Raw genomic sequence first — 19,892 nt, forward strand, 5'->3', positions numbered from 1 at the left:
GGCGCTCTTTGAACTGATTGTGCGTGAAGATAAAAAAAGGTGGAGGGCTCAAATTTTAAGTAAACGTGCCTCATATGTGTAGCTAACGAACGGCCAAGCGCCGTTTAAATTTATTTAGTTTTAATTCAGTTTCTAACCAAAAATATCTAAAAAAAAATTGAATTTCAACCAAACACAAAATTTATACTGGCAAGTGGGGAAAGATAATTTTATTTTAAAAATCTAAGACTTTAAGAAGTTATTTATTTTACAATTATTAACCCAAATCTCGAATGCCGAATGAATAAAAAAATGTCCATTTTATACTGTACACCCTAGTAAAAACTCATGGTATAACAGTGTATTCACATTGAATACAAGTATATTCCATGCAGTTTACATATAGAAGTAAAAACTCATGGTATAACAGTGTATTCACATTGAATACAAGTATATTTGATGCTGTTTACATATAGAACTAAAAACTCATGGTATAACAGTGTATTCACATTGAATACAAGTATATTCCATGCAGTTTACATATAGAAGTAAAAACTCATGGTATAACAGTGTATTCACATTGAATACAAGTATATTTCATGCAGTTTACATATAGAAGTAAAAACTCATGGTATAACAGTGTATTCACATTGAATACAAGTATATTCCATGCAGTTTACATATAGAAGTAAAAACTCATGGTATAACAGTGTATTCACATTGAATACAAGTATATTCCATGCAGTTTACATATAGAAGTAAAAACTCATGGTATAACAGTGTATTCACATTGAATACAAGTATATTTGATGCTGTTTACATATAGAAGTAAAAACTCATGGTATAACAGTGTATTCACATTGAATACAAGTATATTTGATGCTGTTTACATATAGAACTAAAAACTCATGGTATAACAGTGTATTCACATTGAATACAAGTATATTCCATGCAGTTTACACATAGAAGTAAAAACTCATGGTATAACAGTGTATTCACATTGAATACAAGTATATTCCATGCAGTTTACATATAGAAGTAAAAACTCATGGTATAACAGTGTATTCACATTGAATACAAGTATATTCCATGCAGTTTACATATAGAAGTAAAAACTCATGGTATAACAGTGTATTCACATTGAATACAAGTATATTTGATGCTGTTTACATATAGAAGTAGAAACTCATGGTATAACAGTGTATTCACATTGAATACAAGTATATTCCATGCAGTTTACATATAGAAGTAAAAACTCATGGTATAACAGTGTATTCACATTGAATACAAGTATATTCCATGCAGTTTACATATAGAAGTAAAAACTCATGGTATAACAGTGTATTCACATTGAATACAAGTATATTTGATGCAGTTTACATATAGAAGTAAAAACTCATGGTATAACAGTGTATTCACATTGAATACAAGTATATTCCATGCAGTTTACATATAGAAGTAAAAACTCATGGTATAACAGTGTATTCACATTGAATACAAGTATATTTGATGCTGTTTACATATAGAAGTAAAAACTCATGGTATAACAGTGTATTCACATTGAATACAAGTATATTTCATGCAGTTTATATATAGAAGTAAAAACTCATGGTATAACAGTGTATTCACATTGAATACAAGTATATTTGATGCTGTTTACATATAGAAGTAAAAACTCATGGTATAACAGTGTATTCACATTGAATACAAGTATATTTGATGCTGTTTACATATAGAAGTAAAAACTCATGGTATAACAGTGTATTCACATTGAATACAAGTATATTCCATGCAGTTTACATATAGAAGTAAAAACTCATGGTATAACAGTGTATTCACATTGAATACAAGTATATTCCATGCAGTTTACATATAGAAGTAAAAACTCATGGTATAACAGTGTATTCACATTGAATACAAGTATATTTGATGCAGTTTACATATAGAAGTAAAAACTCATGGTATAACAGTGTATTCACATTGAATACAAGTATATTCCATGCAGTTTACATATAGAAGTAAAAACTCATGGTATAACAGTGTATTCACATTGAATACAAGTATATTCCATGCAGTTTACATATAGAAGTAAAAACTCATGGTATAACAGTGTATTCACATTGAATACAAGTATATTCCATGCAGTTTACATATAGAAGTAAAAACTCATGGTATAACAGTGTATTCACATTGAATACAAGTATATTCCATGCAGTTTACATATAGAAGTAAAAACTCATGGTATAACAGTGTATTCACATTGAATACAAGTATATTTCATGCAGTTTACATATAGAAGTAAAAACTCATGGTATAACAGTGTATTCACATTGAATACAAGTATATTTGATGCTGTTTACATATAGAAGTAAAAACTCATGGTATAACAGTGTATTCACATTGAATACAAGTATATTCCATGCAGTTTACATATAGAAGTAAAAACTCATGGTATAACAGTGTATTCACATTGAATACAAGTATATTTGATGCTGTTTACATATAGAAGTAAAAACTCATGGTATAACAGTGTATTCACATTGAATACAAGTATATTCCATGCAGTTTACATATAGAAGTAAAAACTCATGGTATAACAGTGTATTCACATTGAATACAAGTATATTTGATGCTGTTTACATATAGAAGTAAAAACTCATGGTATAACAGTGTATTCACATTGAATACAAGTATATTCCATGCAGTTTACATATAGAAGTAAAAACTCATGGTATAACAGTGTATTCACATTGAATACAAGTATATTTGATGCTGTTTACATATAGAAGTAAAAACTCATGGTATAACAGTGTATTCACATTGAATACAAGTATATTTGATGCTGTTTACATATAGAACTAAAAACTCATGGTATAACAGTGTATTCACATTGAATACAAGTATATTCCATGCAGTTTACATATAGAAGTAAAAACTCATGGTATAACAGTGTATTCACATTGAATACAAGTATATTCCATGCAGTTTACATATAGAAGTATAAACTCATGGTATAACAGTGTATTCACATTGAATACAAGTATATTTGATGCAGTTTACATATAGAAGTAAAAACTCATGGTATAACAGTGTATTCACATTGAATACAAGTATATTTGATGCTGTTTACATATAGAAGTAAAAACTCATGGTATAACAGTGTATTCACATTGAATACAAGTATATTTGATGCTGTTTACATATAGAAGTAAAAACTCATGGTATAACAGTGTATTCACATTGAATACAAGTATATTTCATGCAGTTTATATATAGAAGTAAAAACTCATGGTATAACAGTGTATTCACATTGAATACAAGTATATTTGATGCAGTTTACATATAAAAGTAAAAACTCATGGTATAACAGTGTATTCACATTGAATACAAGTATATTTGATGCTGTTTACATATAGAAGTAAAAACTCATGGTATAACAGTGTATTCACATTGAATACAAGTATATTCCATGCAGTTTACATATAGAAGTAAAAACTCATGGTATAACAGTGTATTCACATTGAATACAAGTATATTCCATGCAGTTTACATATAGAAGTAAAAACTCATGGTATAACAGTGTATTCACATTGAATACAAGTATATTTGATGCAGTTTACATATAGAAGTAAAAACTCATGGTATAACAGTGTATTCACATTGAATACAAGTATATTCCATGCAGTTTACATATAGAAGTAAAAACTCATGGTATAACAGTGTATTCACATTGAATACAAGTATATTCCATGCAGTTTACATATAGAAGTAAAAACTCATGGTATAACAGTGTATTCACATTGAATACAAGTATATTCCATGCAGTTTACATATAGAAGTAAAAACTCATGGTATAACAGTGTATTCACATTGAATACAAGTATATTCCATGTAGTTTACATATAGAAGTAAAAACTCATGGTATAAGATCTTATTGCACATTCAAAAGTACCGACAAGCCAAAAGTCGTGCGCAGCTTACCGGATGCGCACCACTGTGGCCTATAGCTGAACTAAAAATTGTTTTATGCTTGACTATAACCATTCGTACGATGCGTTTACCGTTAAGCAGACAGATCGCACTCATGGTCATGGAATCTGCAAGTTTGTTTTCATTATTAAAAAGTAAACTGTGATGTAGTTTACATAATGAGCAGTCGAGTCACTCGAGTGTCATATAAACTATCCGAATTAGCCAAAAGTTTACCTGAGGTTGAATTTAAATCATACTGTGAAAAAATTGAAGAACTGAAATGTAATGATCCTCTTGTAATTTACTTTTGTAATAGACTTTTTCTTGATTGCGTTTCGAATTCACCACAAATACAACAAACTCGTCTCATGTTATTTAATAACAAGGTTTTACGCTGCAGTGACTGAAACAACGGACGAAATGTCAACTGGAAAATAACTGGCAATCCGTCTGTGGTAAAGCATCGTACGAATGGTTATAGTCAAGCATAAAACAATTTTTAGTTCGGCTATAGGCACAGTGGTGCGCATCGCTAAGCTCGCACGATTTTCTTGTCGCGTACTTTTGAATTGCAATAAGATCTATAACAGTGTATTCACATTGAATACAAGTATATTTGATGCTGTTTACATATAGAAGTAAAAACTCATGGTATAACAGTGTATTCACATTGAATACAAGTATATTTCATGCTGTTTACATATAGAAGTAAAAACTCATGGTATAACAGTGTATTCACATTGAATACAAGTATATTCCATGCAGTTTACATATAGAAGTAAAAACTCATGGTATAACAGTGTATTCACATTGAATACAAGTATATTTGATGCTGTTTACATATAGAAGTAAAAACTCATGGTATAACAGTGTATTCACATTGAATACAAGTATATTCCATGCAGTTTACATATAGAAGTAAAAACTCATGGTATAACAGTGTATTCACATTGAATACAAGTATATTTGATGCTGTTTACATATAGAAGTAAAAACTCATGGTATAACAGTGTATTCACATTGAATACAAGTATATTCCATGCAGTTTACATATAGAAGTAAAAACTCATGGTATAACAGTGTATTCACATTGAATACAAGTATATTCCATGCAGTTTACATATAGAAGTAAAAACTCATGGTATAACAGTGTATTCACATTGAATACAAGTATATTTGATGCTGTTTACATATAGAACTAAAAACTCATGGTATAACAGTGTATTCACATTGAATACAAGTATATTCCATGCAGTTTACATATAGAAGTAAAAACTCATGGTATAACAGTGTATTCACATTGAATACAAGTATATTCCATGCAGTTTACATATAGAAGTATAAACTCATGGTATAACAGTGTATTCACATTGAATACAAGTATATTTGATGCTGTTTACATATAGAAGTAAAAACTCGTGGTATAACAGTGTATTCACATTGAATACAGGTATATTTGATGCTGTTTACATAAAGAAGTAAAAACTCATGGTATAACAGTGTATTCACATTGAATACAAGTATATTTGATGCTGTTTACATATAGAAGTAAAAACTCATGGTATAACAGTGTATTCACATTGAATTCAAGTATATTCCATGCAGTTTACATATACAAGTAAAAACTCATGGTATAACAGTGTATTCACATTGAATACAAGTATATTCCATGCAGTTTACATATAGAAGTATAAACTCATGGTATAACAGTGTATTCACATTGAATACAAGTATATTTGATGCTGTTTACATATAGAAGTAAAAACTCGTGGTATAACAGTGTATTCACATTGAATACAGGTATATTTGATGCTGTTTATATATAGAAGTAAAAACTCATGGTATAACAGTGTATTCACATTGAATACAAGTATATTTGATTCTGTTTACATATAGAAGTAGAAACTCATGGTATAACAGTGTATTCACATTGAATACAAGTATATTTGATGCTGTTTACATAAAGAAGTAGAAACTTATGCAATAACAGTGTATTCACATTGAATACAAGTATATTCCATGCAGTTTACATATAGAAGTAAAAATTTATTGTATAAAAGTGTATACACATTGAATACAAGTATATTCCATGCAGTTTAAATATAGAAGTAAAAACTCATGGTATAACAGTGTATTCACATTGAATACAAGTATATTTGATGCAGTTTACATCTAGAAGTAAAAACTCATGGTATAACAGTGTATTCACATTGAATACAAGTATATTCCATGCAGTATACATATAGAAGTAAAAACTCATGGTATAACAGTGTATTCACATTGAATACAAGTATATTCCATGCAGTTTACATATAGAAGTAAAAACTCATGGTATAACAGTGTATTCACATTGAATACAAGTATATTCCATGCAGTTTACATATAGAGGTAAAAACTCATGGTATAACAGTGTATTTACATTGAATACAAGTATATTCCATGCAGTTTACATATAGAAGTAAAAACTCATGGTATAACAGTGTATTCACATTGAATACAAGTATATTTGATGCTGTTTACATATAGAACTAAAAACTCATGGTATAACAGTGTATTCACATTGAATACAAGTATATTCCATGCAGTTTACATATAGAAGTAAAAACTCATGGTATAACAGTGTATTCACATTGAATACAAGTATGTTTGATGCTGTTTACATATAGAACTAAAAACTCATGGTATAACAGTGTATTCACATTGAATACAAGTATATTCAATGCAGTTTACATATAGAAGTAAAAACTCATGGTATAACAGTGTATTCACATTGAATACAAGTATATTCCATGCAGTTTACATATAGAAGTAAAAACTCATGGTATAACAGTGTATTCACATTGAATACAAGTATATTTGATGCTGTTTACATATAGAACTAAAAACTCATGGTATAACAGTGTATTCACATTGAATACAAGTATATTCCATGCAGTTTACATATAGAAGTAAAAACTCATGGTATAACAGTGTATTCACATTGAATACAAGTATATTCCATGCAGTTTACACATAGAAGTAAAAACTCATGGTATAACAGTGTATTCACATTGAATACAAGTATATTTGATGCTGTTTACATATAGAAGTAAAAACTCATGGTATAACAGTGTATTCACATTGAATACAAGTATATTTGATGCTGTTTACATATAGAAGTAAAAACTCATGGTATAACAGTGTATTCACATTGAATACAAGTATATTCCATGCAGTTTACATATAGAAGTAAAAACTCATGGTATAACAGTGTATTCACATTGAATACAAGTATATTTGATGCTGTTTACATATAGAAGTAAATACTCATGGTATAACAGTATATTCCATGCAGTTTACATATAGAAGTAAAAACTCATGGTATAACAGTGTATTCACATTGAATACAAGTATATTTGATGCTGTTTACATATAGAAGTAAAAACTCATGGTATAACAGTGTATTCACATTGAATACAAGTATATTCCATGCAGTTTACATATAGAAGTAAAAACTCATGGTATAACAGTGTATTCACATTGAATACAAGTATATTTGATGCTGTTTACATATAGAAGTAAAAACTCATGGTATAACAGTGTATTCACATTGAATACAAGTATATTTGATGCTGTTTACATATAGAACTAAAAACTCATGGTATAACAGTGTATTCACATTGAATACAAGTATATTCCATGCAGTTTACATATAGAAGTAAAAACTCATGGTATAACAGTGTATTCACATTGAATACAAGTATATTCCATGCAGTTTACATATAGAAGTAAAAACTCATGGTATAACAGTGTATTCACATTGAATACAAGTATATTTGATGCTGTTTACATATAGAAGTAAAAACTCATGGTATAACAGTGTATTCACATTGAATACAAGTATATTTGATGCTGTTTACATATAGAAGTAAAAACTCATGGTATAACAGTGTATTCACATTGAATACAAGTATATTTGATGCTGTTTACATATAGAAGTAAAAACTCATGGTATAACAGTGTATTCACATTGAATACAAGTATATTCCATGCAGTTTACATATACAAGTAAAAACTCATGGTATAACAGTGTATTCACATTGAATACAAGTATATTTGATGCTGTTTACATATAGAAGTAAAAACTCATGGTATAACACTGTATTCACATTGCATACAAGTATATTTGATGCAGTTTATATATAGAAGTAAAAACTCATGGTATAACAGTGTATTCACATTGAATACAAGTATATTTGATTCTGTTTACATATAGAAGTAGAAACTCATGGTATAACAGTGTATTCACATTGAATACAAGTATATTTGATGCTGTTTACATAAAGAAGTAGAAACTTATGGAATAACAGTGGATTCACATTGAATACAAGTATATTCCATGCAGTTTACATATAGAAGTAAAAATTTATTGTATAAAAGTGTATACACATTGAATACAAGTATATTCCATGCAGTTTAAATATAGAAGTAAAAACTCATGGTATAACAGTGTATTCACATTGAATACAAGTATATTTGATGCAGTTTACATATAGAAGTAAAAACTCATGGTATAACAGTGTATTCACATTGAATACAAGTATATTCCATGCAGTATACATATAGAAGTAAAAACTCATGGTATAACAGTGTATTCACATTGAATACAAGTATATTCCATGCAGTTTACATATAGAAGTAAAAACTCATGGTATAACAGTGTATTCACATTGAATACAAGTATATTCCATGCAGTTTACATATAGAAGTAAAAACTCATGGTATAACAGTGTATTTACATTGAATACAAGTATATTCCATGCAGTTTACATATAGAAGTAAAAACTCATGGTATAACAGTGTATTCACATTGAATACAAGTATATTCCATGCAGTTTACATATAGAAGTAAAAACTCATGGTATAACAGTGTATTCACATTGAATACAAGTATATTTGATGCTGTTTACATATAGAACTAAAAACTCATGGTATAACAGTGTATTCACATTGAATACAAGTATATTCAATGCAGTTTACATATAGAAGTAAAAACTCATGGTATAACAGTGTATTCACATTGAATACAAGTATATTCCATGCAGTTTACATATAGAATTAAAAACTCATGGTATAACAGTGTATTCACATTGAATACAAGTATATTTGATGCTGTTTACATATAGATCTAAAAACTCATGGTATAACAGTGTATTCACATTGAATACAAGTATATTCCATGCAGTTTACATATAGAAGTAAAAACTCATGGTATAACAGTGTATTCACATTGAATACAAGTATATTCCATGCAGTTTACATATAGAAGTAAAAACTCATGGTATAACAGTGTATTCACATTGAATACAAGTATATTTGATGCTGTTTACATATAGAACTAAAAACTCATGGTATAACAGTGTATTCACATTGAATACAAGTATATTCGATGCAGTTTACATATAGAAGTAAAAACTCATGGTATAACAGTGTATTCACATTGAATACAAGTATATTCCATGCAGTTTACATATAGAAGTAAAAAACATGGTATAACAGTGTATTCACATTGAATACAAGTATATTCCATGCAGTTTACATATAGAAGTAAAAACTCATGGTATAAAAGTGTATTCACATTGAATACAAGTATATTCCATGCAGTTTACATATAGAAGTAAAAACTCATGGTATAACAGTGTATTCACATTGAATACAAGTATATTCCATGCAGTTTATATATAGAAGTAAAAACTCATGGTATAACAGTGTATTCACATTGAATACAAGTATATTAAATGCTGTTTACATATAGAAGTAAAAACTCATGGTATAACAGTGTATTCACATTGAATACAAGTATATTCCATGCAGTTTACATATAGAAGTAAAAACTCATGGTATAACAGTGTATTCACATTGAATACAAGTATATTCCATGCAGTTTACATATAGAAGTAAAAACTCATGGTATAACAGTGTATTCACATTGAATACAAGTATATTTGATGCTGTTTACATATAGATCTAAAAACTCATGGTATAACAGTGTATTCACATTGAATACAAGTATATTCCATGCAGTTTACATATAGAAGTAAAAACTCATGGTATAACAGTGTATTCACATTGAATACAAGTATATTCCATGCAGTTTACATATAGAAGTAAAAACTCATGGTATAACAGTGTATTCACATTGAATACAAGTATATTTGATGCTGTTTACATATAGAACTAAAAACTCATGGTATAACAGTAAATTCACATTGAATACAAGTATATTCGATGCAGTTTACATATAGAAGTAAAAACTCATGGTATAACAGTGTATTCACATTGAATACAAGTATATTCCATGCAGTTTACATATAGAAGTATAAACTCATGGTATAACAGTGTATTCACATTGAATACAAGTATATTCCATGCAGTTTACATATAGAAGTAAAAACTCATGGTATAAAAGTGAATTCACATTGAATACAAGTATATTCCATGCAGTATACATATAGAAGTAAAAACTCATGGTATAACAGTGTATTCACATTGAATACAAGTATATTCCATGCAGTTTACATATAGAAGTAAAAACTCATGGTATAACAGTGTATTCACATTGAATACAAGTATATTTGATGCTGTTTACATATAGAAGTAAAAACTCATGGTATAACAGTGTATTCACATTGAATACAAGTATATTCCATGCAGTTTACATATAGAAGTAAAAACTCATGGTATAACAGTGTATTCACATTGAATACAAGTATATTTGATGCTGTTTACATATAGAACTAAAAACTCATGGTATAACAGTGTATTCACATTGAATACAAGTATATTCGATGCAGTTTACATATAGAAGTAAAAACTCATGGTATAACAGTGTATTCACATTGAATACAAGTATATTCCATGCAGTTTACATATAGAAGTAAAAACTCATGGTATAACAGTGTATTCACATTGAATACAAGTATATTTGATGCTCTTTACATATAGAAGTAAAAACTCATGGTATAACAGTGTATTCACATTGAATACAAGTATATTTGATGCTGTTTACATATAGAACTAAAAACTCATGGTATAACAGTGTATTCACATTGAATACAAGTATATTTGATGCTTTTTACATATAGAAGTAAAAACTCATGGTATAACAGTGTATTCACATTGAATACAAGTATATTTGATGCTGTTTACATATAGAAGTAAAAACTCATGGTATAACAGTGTATTCACATTGAATACAAGTATATTCCATGCAGTTTACATATAGAAGTAAAAACTCATGGTATAACAGTGTATTCACATTGAATACAAGTATATTCCATGCAGTTTACATATAGAAGTAAAAACTCATGGTATAACAGTGTATTCACATTGAATACAAGTATATTCCATGCAGTTTACATATAGAAGTAAAAACTCATGGTATAACAGTGTATTCACATTGAATACAAGTATATTTGATGCTGTTTACATATAGAACTAAAAACTCATGGTATAACAGTGTATTCACATTGAATACAAGTATATTCCATGCAGTTTACATATAGAAGTAAAAACTCATGGTATAACAGTGTATTCACATTGAATACAAGTATATTTGATGCTGTTTACATATAGAAGTAAAAACTCATGGTATAACAGTGTATTCACATTGAATACAAGTATATTCCATGCAGTTTACTATATAGAAGTAAAAACTCATGGTATAACAGTGTATTCACATTGAATACAAGTATATTCCATGCAGTTTACATATAGAAGTAAAAACTCATGGTATAACAGTGTATTCACATTGAATACAAGTATATTTGATGCTGTTTACATATAGAAGTAAAAACTCATGGTATAACAGTGTATTCACATTGAATACAAGTATATTTGATGCTGTTTACATATAGAACTAAAAACTCATGGTATAACAGTGTATTCACATTGAATACAAGTATATTCCATGCAGTTTACATATAGAAGTAAAAACTCATGGTATAACAGTGTATTCACATTGAATACAAGTATATTCCATGCAGTTTACATATAGAAGTATAAACTCATGGTATAACAGTGTATTCACATTGAATACAAGTATATTTGATGCTGTTTACATATAGAAGTAAAAACTCATGGTATAACAGTGTATTCACATTGAATACAAGTATATTTCATGCAGTTTACATATAGAAGTAAAAACTCATTGTATAACAGTGTATTCACATTGAATACAAGTATATTCCATGCAGTTTACATATAGAAGTAAAAACTCATGGTATAACAGTGTATTCACATTGAATACAAGTATATTTGATGCAGTTTACATATAGAAGTAAAAACTCATGGTATAACAGTGTATTCACATTGAATACAAGTATATTCCATGCAGTATACATATAGAAGTAAAAACTCATGGTATAACAGTGTATTTACATTGAATACAAGTATATTCCATGCAGTTTACATATAGAAGTAAAAACTCATGGTATAACAGTGTATTCACATTGAATACAAGTATATTCCATGCAGTTTACATATAGAAGTAAAAACTCATGGTATAACAGTGTATTCACATTGAATACAAGTATATTCCATGCAGTTTACATATAGAAGTAAAAACTCATGGTATAACAGTGTATTCACATTGAATACAAGTATATTTGACGCTGTTTACATATAGAAGTAAAAACTCATGGTATAACAGTGTATTCACATTGAATACAAGTATATTTGATGCTGTTTACATATAGAACTAAAAACTCATGGTATAACAGTGTATTCACATTGAATACAAGTATATTTGATGCTTTTTACATATAGAACTAAAAACTCATGGTATTACAGTGTATTCACATTGAATACAAGTATATTTGATGCTGTTTACATATAGAAGTAAAAACTCATGGTATAACAGTGTATTCACATTGAATACAAGTATATTTGATGCTGTTTACATATAGAAGTAAAAACTCATGGTATAACAGTGTATTCACATTGAATACAAGTATATTTGATGCTGTTTACATATAGAACTAAAAACTCATGGTATAACAGTGTATTCACATTGAATACAAGTATATTTGATGCTTTTTACATATAGAAAAAAAAACTCATGGTATAACAGTGTATTCACATTGAATACAAGTATATTTGATGCTGTTTACATATAGAAGTAAAAACTCATGGTATAACAGTGTATTCACATTGAATACAAGTATATTCCATGCAGTTTACATATAGAGGTAAAAACTCATGGTATAACAGTGTATTTACATTGAATACAAGTATATTCCATGCAGTTTACATATAGAAGTAAAAACTCATGGTATAACAGTGTATTCACATTGAATACAAGTATATTCCATGAAGTTTACATATCAAAGTAAAAACTCATGGTATAACAGTGTATTCACATTGAATACAAGTATATTTGATGCTGTTTACATATAGAACTAAAAACTCATGGTATAACAGTGTATTCACATTGAATACAAGTATATTCCATGCAGTTTACATATAGAAGTAAAAACTCATGGTATAACAGTGTATTCACATTGAATACAAGTATATTTGATGCTGTTTACATATAGAAGTAAAAACTCATGGTATAACAGTGTATTCACATTGAATACAAGTATATTCCATGCAGTTTACATATAGAAGTAAAAACTCATTGTATAACAGTGTATTCACATTGAATACAAGTATATTTGATGCTGTTTAGATATAGAAGTAAAAACTCATGGTATAACAGTGTATTCACATTGAATACAAGTATATTTGATGCTGTTTACATATAAAACTAAAAACTCATGGTATAACAGTGTATTCACATTGAATACAAGTATATTCCATGCAGTTTACATATAGAAGTAAAAACTCATGGTATAACAGTATATTCACATTGAATACAAGTATATTCCATGCAGTTTACATATAGAAGTATAAACTCATGGTATAACAGTGTATTCACATTGAATACAAGTATATTTGATGCTGTTTACATATAGAAGTAAAAACTCGTGGTATAACAGTGTATTCACATTGAATACAAGTATATTTGATGCTGTTTACATATAGAAGTAAAAACTCATGGTATAACAGTGTATTCACATTGAATACAAGTATATTTGATGCTGTTTACCTATAGAAGTAAAAACTCATGGTATAACAGTGTATTCACATTGAATTCAAGTATATTCCATGCAGTTTACATATACAAGTAAAAACTCATTGTATAACAGTGTATTCACATTGAATACAAGTATATTTGATGCTGTTTACATATAGAAGTAAAAACTCATGGTATAACAGTGTATTCACATTGAATACAAGTATATTTGATGCAGTTTACATATAGAAGTAAAAACTCATGGTATAACAGTGTATTCACATTGAATACAAGTATATTTGATTCTGTTTACATATAGAAGTAGAAACTCATGGTATAACAGTGTATTCACATTGAATACAAGTATATTTGATGCTGTTTACATATAGAAGTAGAAACTCATGGAATAACAGTGTATTCACATTGAATACAAGTATATTCCATGCAGTTTATATATAGAAGTAAAAACTTATTGTATAACAGTGTATTTCACATTGAATACAAGTATATTCCATGCAGTTTAAATATAGAAGTATGTAAAACTCATGGTATAACAGTGTATTCAAATTGAATACAAGTATATTTGATGCAGTTTACATATAGAAGTAAAAACTGATTGTATAACAGTGTATTCACATTGAATTCAAGTATATTCCATGCAGTATACATATAGAAGTAAAAACTCATGGTATAACAGTGTATTCACATTGAATACAAGTATATTCCATGCAGTTTACATATAGAAGTAAAAACTCATGGTATAACAGTGTATTCACATTGAATTCAAGTATATTCCATGCAGTTTACATATAGAAGTAAAAAACTAATGGTATAACAATGTATACACATTGAATACAAGTATATTCCATGTAGTTTACATATAGAAGTAAAAACTCATGGTATAACAGTGTATTCACATTGAATACAAGTATATTTGATGCTGTTTACATATAGAAGTAAAAACTCATGGTATAACAGTGTATTCACATTGAATACAAGTATATTCCATGAAGTTTACATATAGAAGTAAAAACTCATTGTATAACAGTGTATTCACATTGAATACAAGTATATTTGATGCTGTTTAGATATAGAAGTAAAAACTCATGGTATAACAGTGTATTCACATTGAATACAGGTATATTTGATGCTGTTTACATATAGAACTAAAAACTCATGGTATAACAGTGTATTCACATTGAATACAAGTATATTCCATGCAGTTTACATATAGAAGTAAAAACTCATGGTATAACAGTATATTCACATTGAATACAAGTATATTCCATGCAGTTTACATATAGAAGTATAAACTCATGGTATAACAGTGTATTCACATTGAATACAAGTATATTTGATGCTGTTTACATATAGAAGTAAAAACTCGTGGTATAACAGTGTATTCACATTGAATACAGGTATATTTGATGCTGTTTACATATAGAAGTAAAAACTCATGGTATAACAGTGTATTCACATTGAATACAAGTATATTTGATGCTGTTTACATATAGAAGTAAAAACTCATGGTATAACAGTGTATTCACATTGAATTCAAGTATATTCCATGCAGTTTACATATACAAGTAAAAACTCATTGTATAACAGTGTATTCACATTGAATACAAGTATATTTGATGCTGTTTACATATAGAAGTAAAAACTCATGGTATAACACTGTATTCACATTGAATACAAGTATATTTGATGCAGTTTACATATAGAAGTAAAAACTCATGGTATAACAGTGTATTCACATTGAATACAAGTATATTTGATTCTGTTTACATATAGAAGTAGAAACTCATGGTATAACAGTGTATTCACATTGAATACAAGTATATTTGATGCTGTTTACATATAGAAGTAGAAACTCATGGAATAACAGTGTATTCACATTGAATACAAGTATATTCCATGCAGTTTACATATAGAAGTAAAAACTTATTGTATAACAGTGTATACACATTGAATACAAGTATATTCCATGCAGTTTAAATATAGAAGTAAAAACTCATGGTATAACAGTGTATTCAAATTGAATACAAGTATATTTGATGCAGTTTACATATAGAAGTAAAAACTGATTGTATAACAGTGTATTCACATTGAATTCAAGTATATTCCATGCAGTATACATATAGAAGTAAAAACTCATGGTATAACAGTGTATTCACATTGAATACAAGTATATTCCATGCAGTTTACATATAGAAGTAAAAACTCATGGTATAACAGTGTATTCACATTGAATTCAAGTATATTCCATGCAGTTTACATATAGAAGTAAAAAACTAATGGTATAACAATGTATACACATTGAATACAAGTATATTCCATGTAGTTTACATATAGAAATAAAAACTCATGGTATAACAGTGTATTCACATTGAATACAAGTATATTTGATGCTGTTTACATATAGAAGTAAAAACTCATGGTATAACAGTGTATTCACATTGAATACAAGTATGTTTGATGCTGTTTACATATAGAAGTAAAAACTCATGGTATAACAGTGTATTCACATTGAATACAGGTATATTTGATGCTGTTTACATATAGAACTAAAAACTCATGGTATAACAGTGTATTCACATTGAATACAAGTATATTTGATGCTTTTTACATATAGAAGTAAAAACTCATGGTATAACAGTGTATTCACATTGAATACAAGTATATTTGATGCTGTTTACATATAGAAGTAAAAACTCATGGTATAACAGTGTATTCACATTGAATTCAAGTATATTTGATACTGTTTACATATAGAAGTAAAAACTCATGGTATAACAGTGTATTCACATTGAATACAAGTATATTCCATGCAGTTTACATATAGAAGTAAAAACTCATGGTATAACAGTGTATTCACATTGAATACAAGTATATTCCATGCAGTTTACATATAGAAGTAAAAACTCATGGTATAACAGTGTATTCACATTGAATACAAGTATATTTGATACTGTTAACATATAGAAGTAAAAACTCATGGTATAACAGTGTATTCACATTGAATACAAGTATATTCCATGCAGTTTACATATAGAAGTAAAAACTCATGGTATAACAGTGTATTCACATTGAATACAAGTATATTTGATGCTGTTTACATATAGAAGTAAAAACTCATGGTATAACAGTGTATTCACATTGAATACAAGTATATTCCATGAAGTTTACATATAGAAGTAAAAACTCATTGTATAACAGTGTATTCACATTGAATACAAGTATATTTGATGCTGTTTAGATATAGAAGTAAAAACTCATGGTATAACAGTGTATTCACATTGAATACAGGTATATTTGATGCTGTTTACATATAGAACTAAAAACTCATGGTATAACAGTGTATTCACATTGAATACAAGTATATTCCATGCAGTTTACATATAGAAGTAAAAACTCATGGTATAACAGTATATTCACATTGAATACAAGTATATTCCATGCAGTTTACATATAGAAGTATAAACTCATGGTATAACAGTGTATTCACATTGAATACAAGTATATTTGATGCTGTTTACATATAGAAGTAAAAACTCGTGGTATAACAGTGTATTCACATTGAATACAGGTATATTTGATGCTGTTTACATATAGAAATAAAAACTCATGGTATAACAGTGTATTCACATTGAATACAAGTATATTTGATGCTGTTTACATATAGAAGTAAAAACTCATGGTATAACAGTGTATTCACATTGAATTCAAGTATATTCCATGCAGTTTACATATACAAGTAAAAACTCATTGTATAACAGTGTATTCACATTGAATACAAGTATATTTGATGCTGTTTACATATAGAAGTAAAAACTCATGGTATAACACTGTATTCACATTGAATACAAGTATATTTGATGCAGTTTACATATAGAAGTAAAAACTCATGGTATAACAGTGTATTCACATTGAATACAAGCATATTTGATTCTGTTTACATATAGAAGTAGAAACTCATGGTATAACAGTGTATTCACATTGAATACAAGTATATTTGATGCTGTTTACATATAGAAGTAGAAACTCATGGAATAACAGTGTATTCACATTGAATACAAGTATATTCCATGCAGTTTACATATAGAAGTAAAAACTTATTGTATAACAGTGTATACACATTGAATACAAGTATATTCCATGCAGTTTAAATATAGAAGTAAAAACTCATGGTATAACAGTGTATTCAAATTGAATACAAGTATATTTGATGCAGTTTACATATAGAAGTAAAAACTGATTGTATAACAGTGTATTCACATTGAATTCAAGTATATTCCATGCAGTATACATATAGAAGTAAAAACTCATGGTATAACAGTGTATTCACATTGAATACAAGTATATTCCATGCAGTTTACATATAGAAGTAAAAACTCATGGTATAACAGTGTATTCACATTGAATTCAAGTATATTCCATGCAGTTTACATATAGAAGTAAAAACTAATGGTATAACAATGTATACACATTGAATACAAGTATATTCCATGTAGTTTACATATAGAAGTAAAAACTCATGGTATAACAGTGTATTCACATTGAATACAAGTATATTTGATGCTGTTTACATATAGAAGTAAAAACTCATGGTATAACAGTGTATTCACATTGAATACAAGTATGTTTGATGCTGTTTACATATAGAAGTAAAAACTCATGGTATAACAGTGTATTCACATTGAATACAGGTATATTTGATGCTGTTTACATATAGAACTAAAAACTCATGGTATAACAGTGTATTCACATTGAATACAAGTATATTTGATGCTTTTTACATATAGAAGTAAAAACTCATGGTATAACAGTGTATTCACATTGAATACAAGTATATTTGATGCTGTTTACATATAGAAGTAAAAACTCATGGTATAACAGTGTATTCACATTGAATTCAAGTATATTTCATACTGTTTACATATAGAAGTAAAAACTCATGGTATAACAGTGTATTCACATTGAATACAAGTATATTCCATGCAGTTTACATATAGAAGTAAAAACTCATGGTATAACAGTGTATTCACATTGAATACAAGTATATTCCATGCAGTTTACATATAAAAGTAAAAACTCATGGTATAACAGTGTATTCACATTGAATACAAGTATATTTGATGCTGTTTACATATAGAACTAAAAACTCATGGTATAACAGTGTATTCACATTGAATACAAGTATATTCCATGCAATTTACATATAGAAGTAAAAACTCATGGTATAACAGTATATTCACATTGAATACAAGTATATTTGATACTGTTTACATATAGAAGTAAAAACTCATGGTATAACAGTGTATTCACATTGAATACAAGTATATTCCATGCAGTTTACATATAGAAGTAAAAACTCATGGTATAACAGTGTATTCACATTGAATACAAGTATATTTGATGCAGTTTACATATAGAAGTAAAAACTGATGGTATAACAGTGTATTCACATTGAATTCAAGTATATTCCATGCAGTATACATATAGAAGTAAAAATTCATGGTATAGCAGTGTATTCACATTGAATACAAGTATATTCCATGCAGTTTACATATAGAAGTAAAAACTCATGGTATAACAGTGTATTCACATTGAATACAAGTATATTTAATGCTGTTTACATATAGAAGTAAAAACTCATGGTATAACAGTGTATTCACATTTAATTCAAGTATATTCCATGCAGTTTACAGATAGAAATAAAAACTCATGGTATAACAGTGTATTCACATTGAATTCAAGTATATTCGATGCATTTTACATATAGAAGTAAAAACTTATTGTATAACAGTGTATACACATTGAATACAAGTATATTCCATGCAGT

The sequence above is a fragment of the Daphnia magna genome, unplaced genomic scaffold (genome assembly GCF_020631705.1).
Source record: "Daphnia magna isolate NIES unplaced genomic scaffold, ASM2063170v1.1 Dm_contigs171, whole genome shotgun sequence".
In the NCBI taxonomy this organism is placed as follows: domain Eukaryota; kingdom Metazoa; phylum Arthropoda; class Branchiopoda; order Diplostraca; family Daphniidae; genus Daphnia; species Daphnia magna.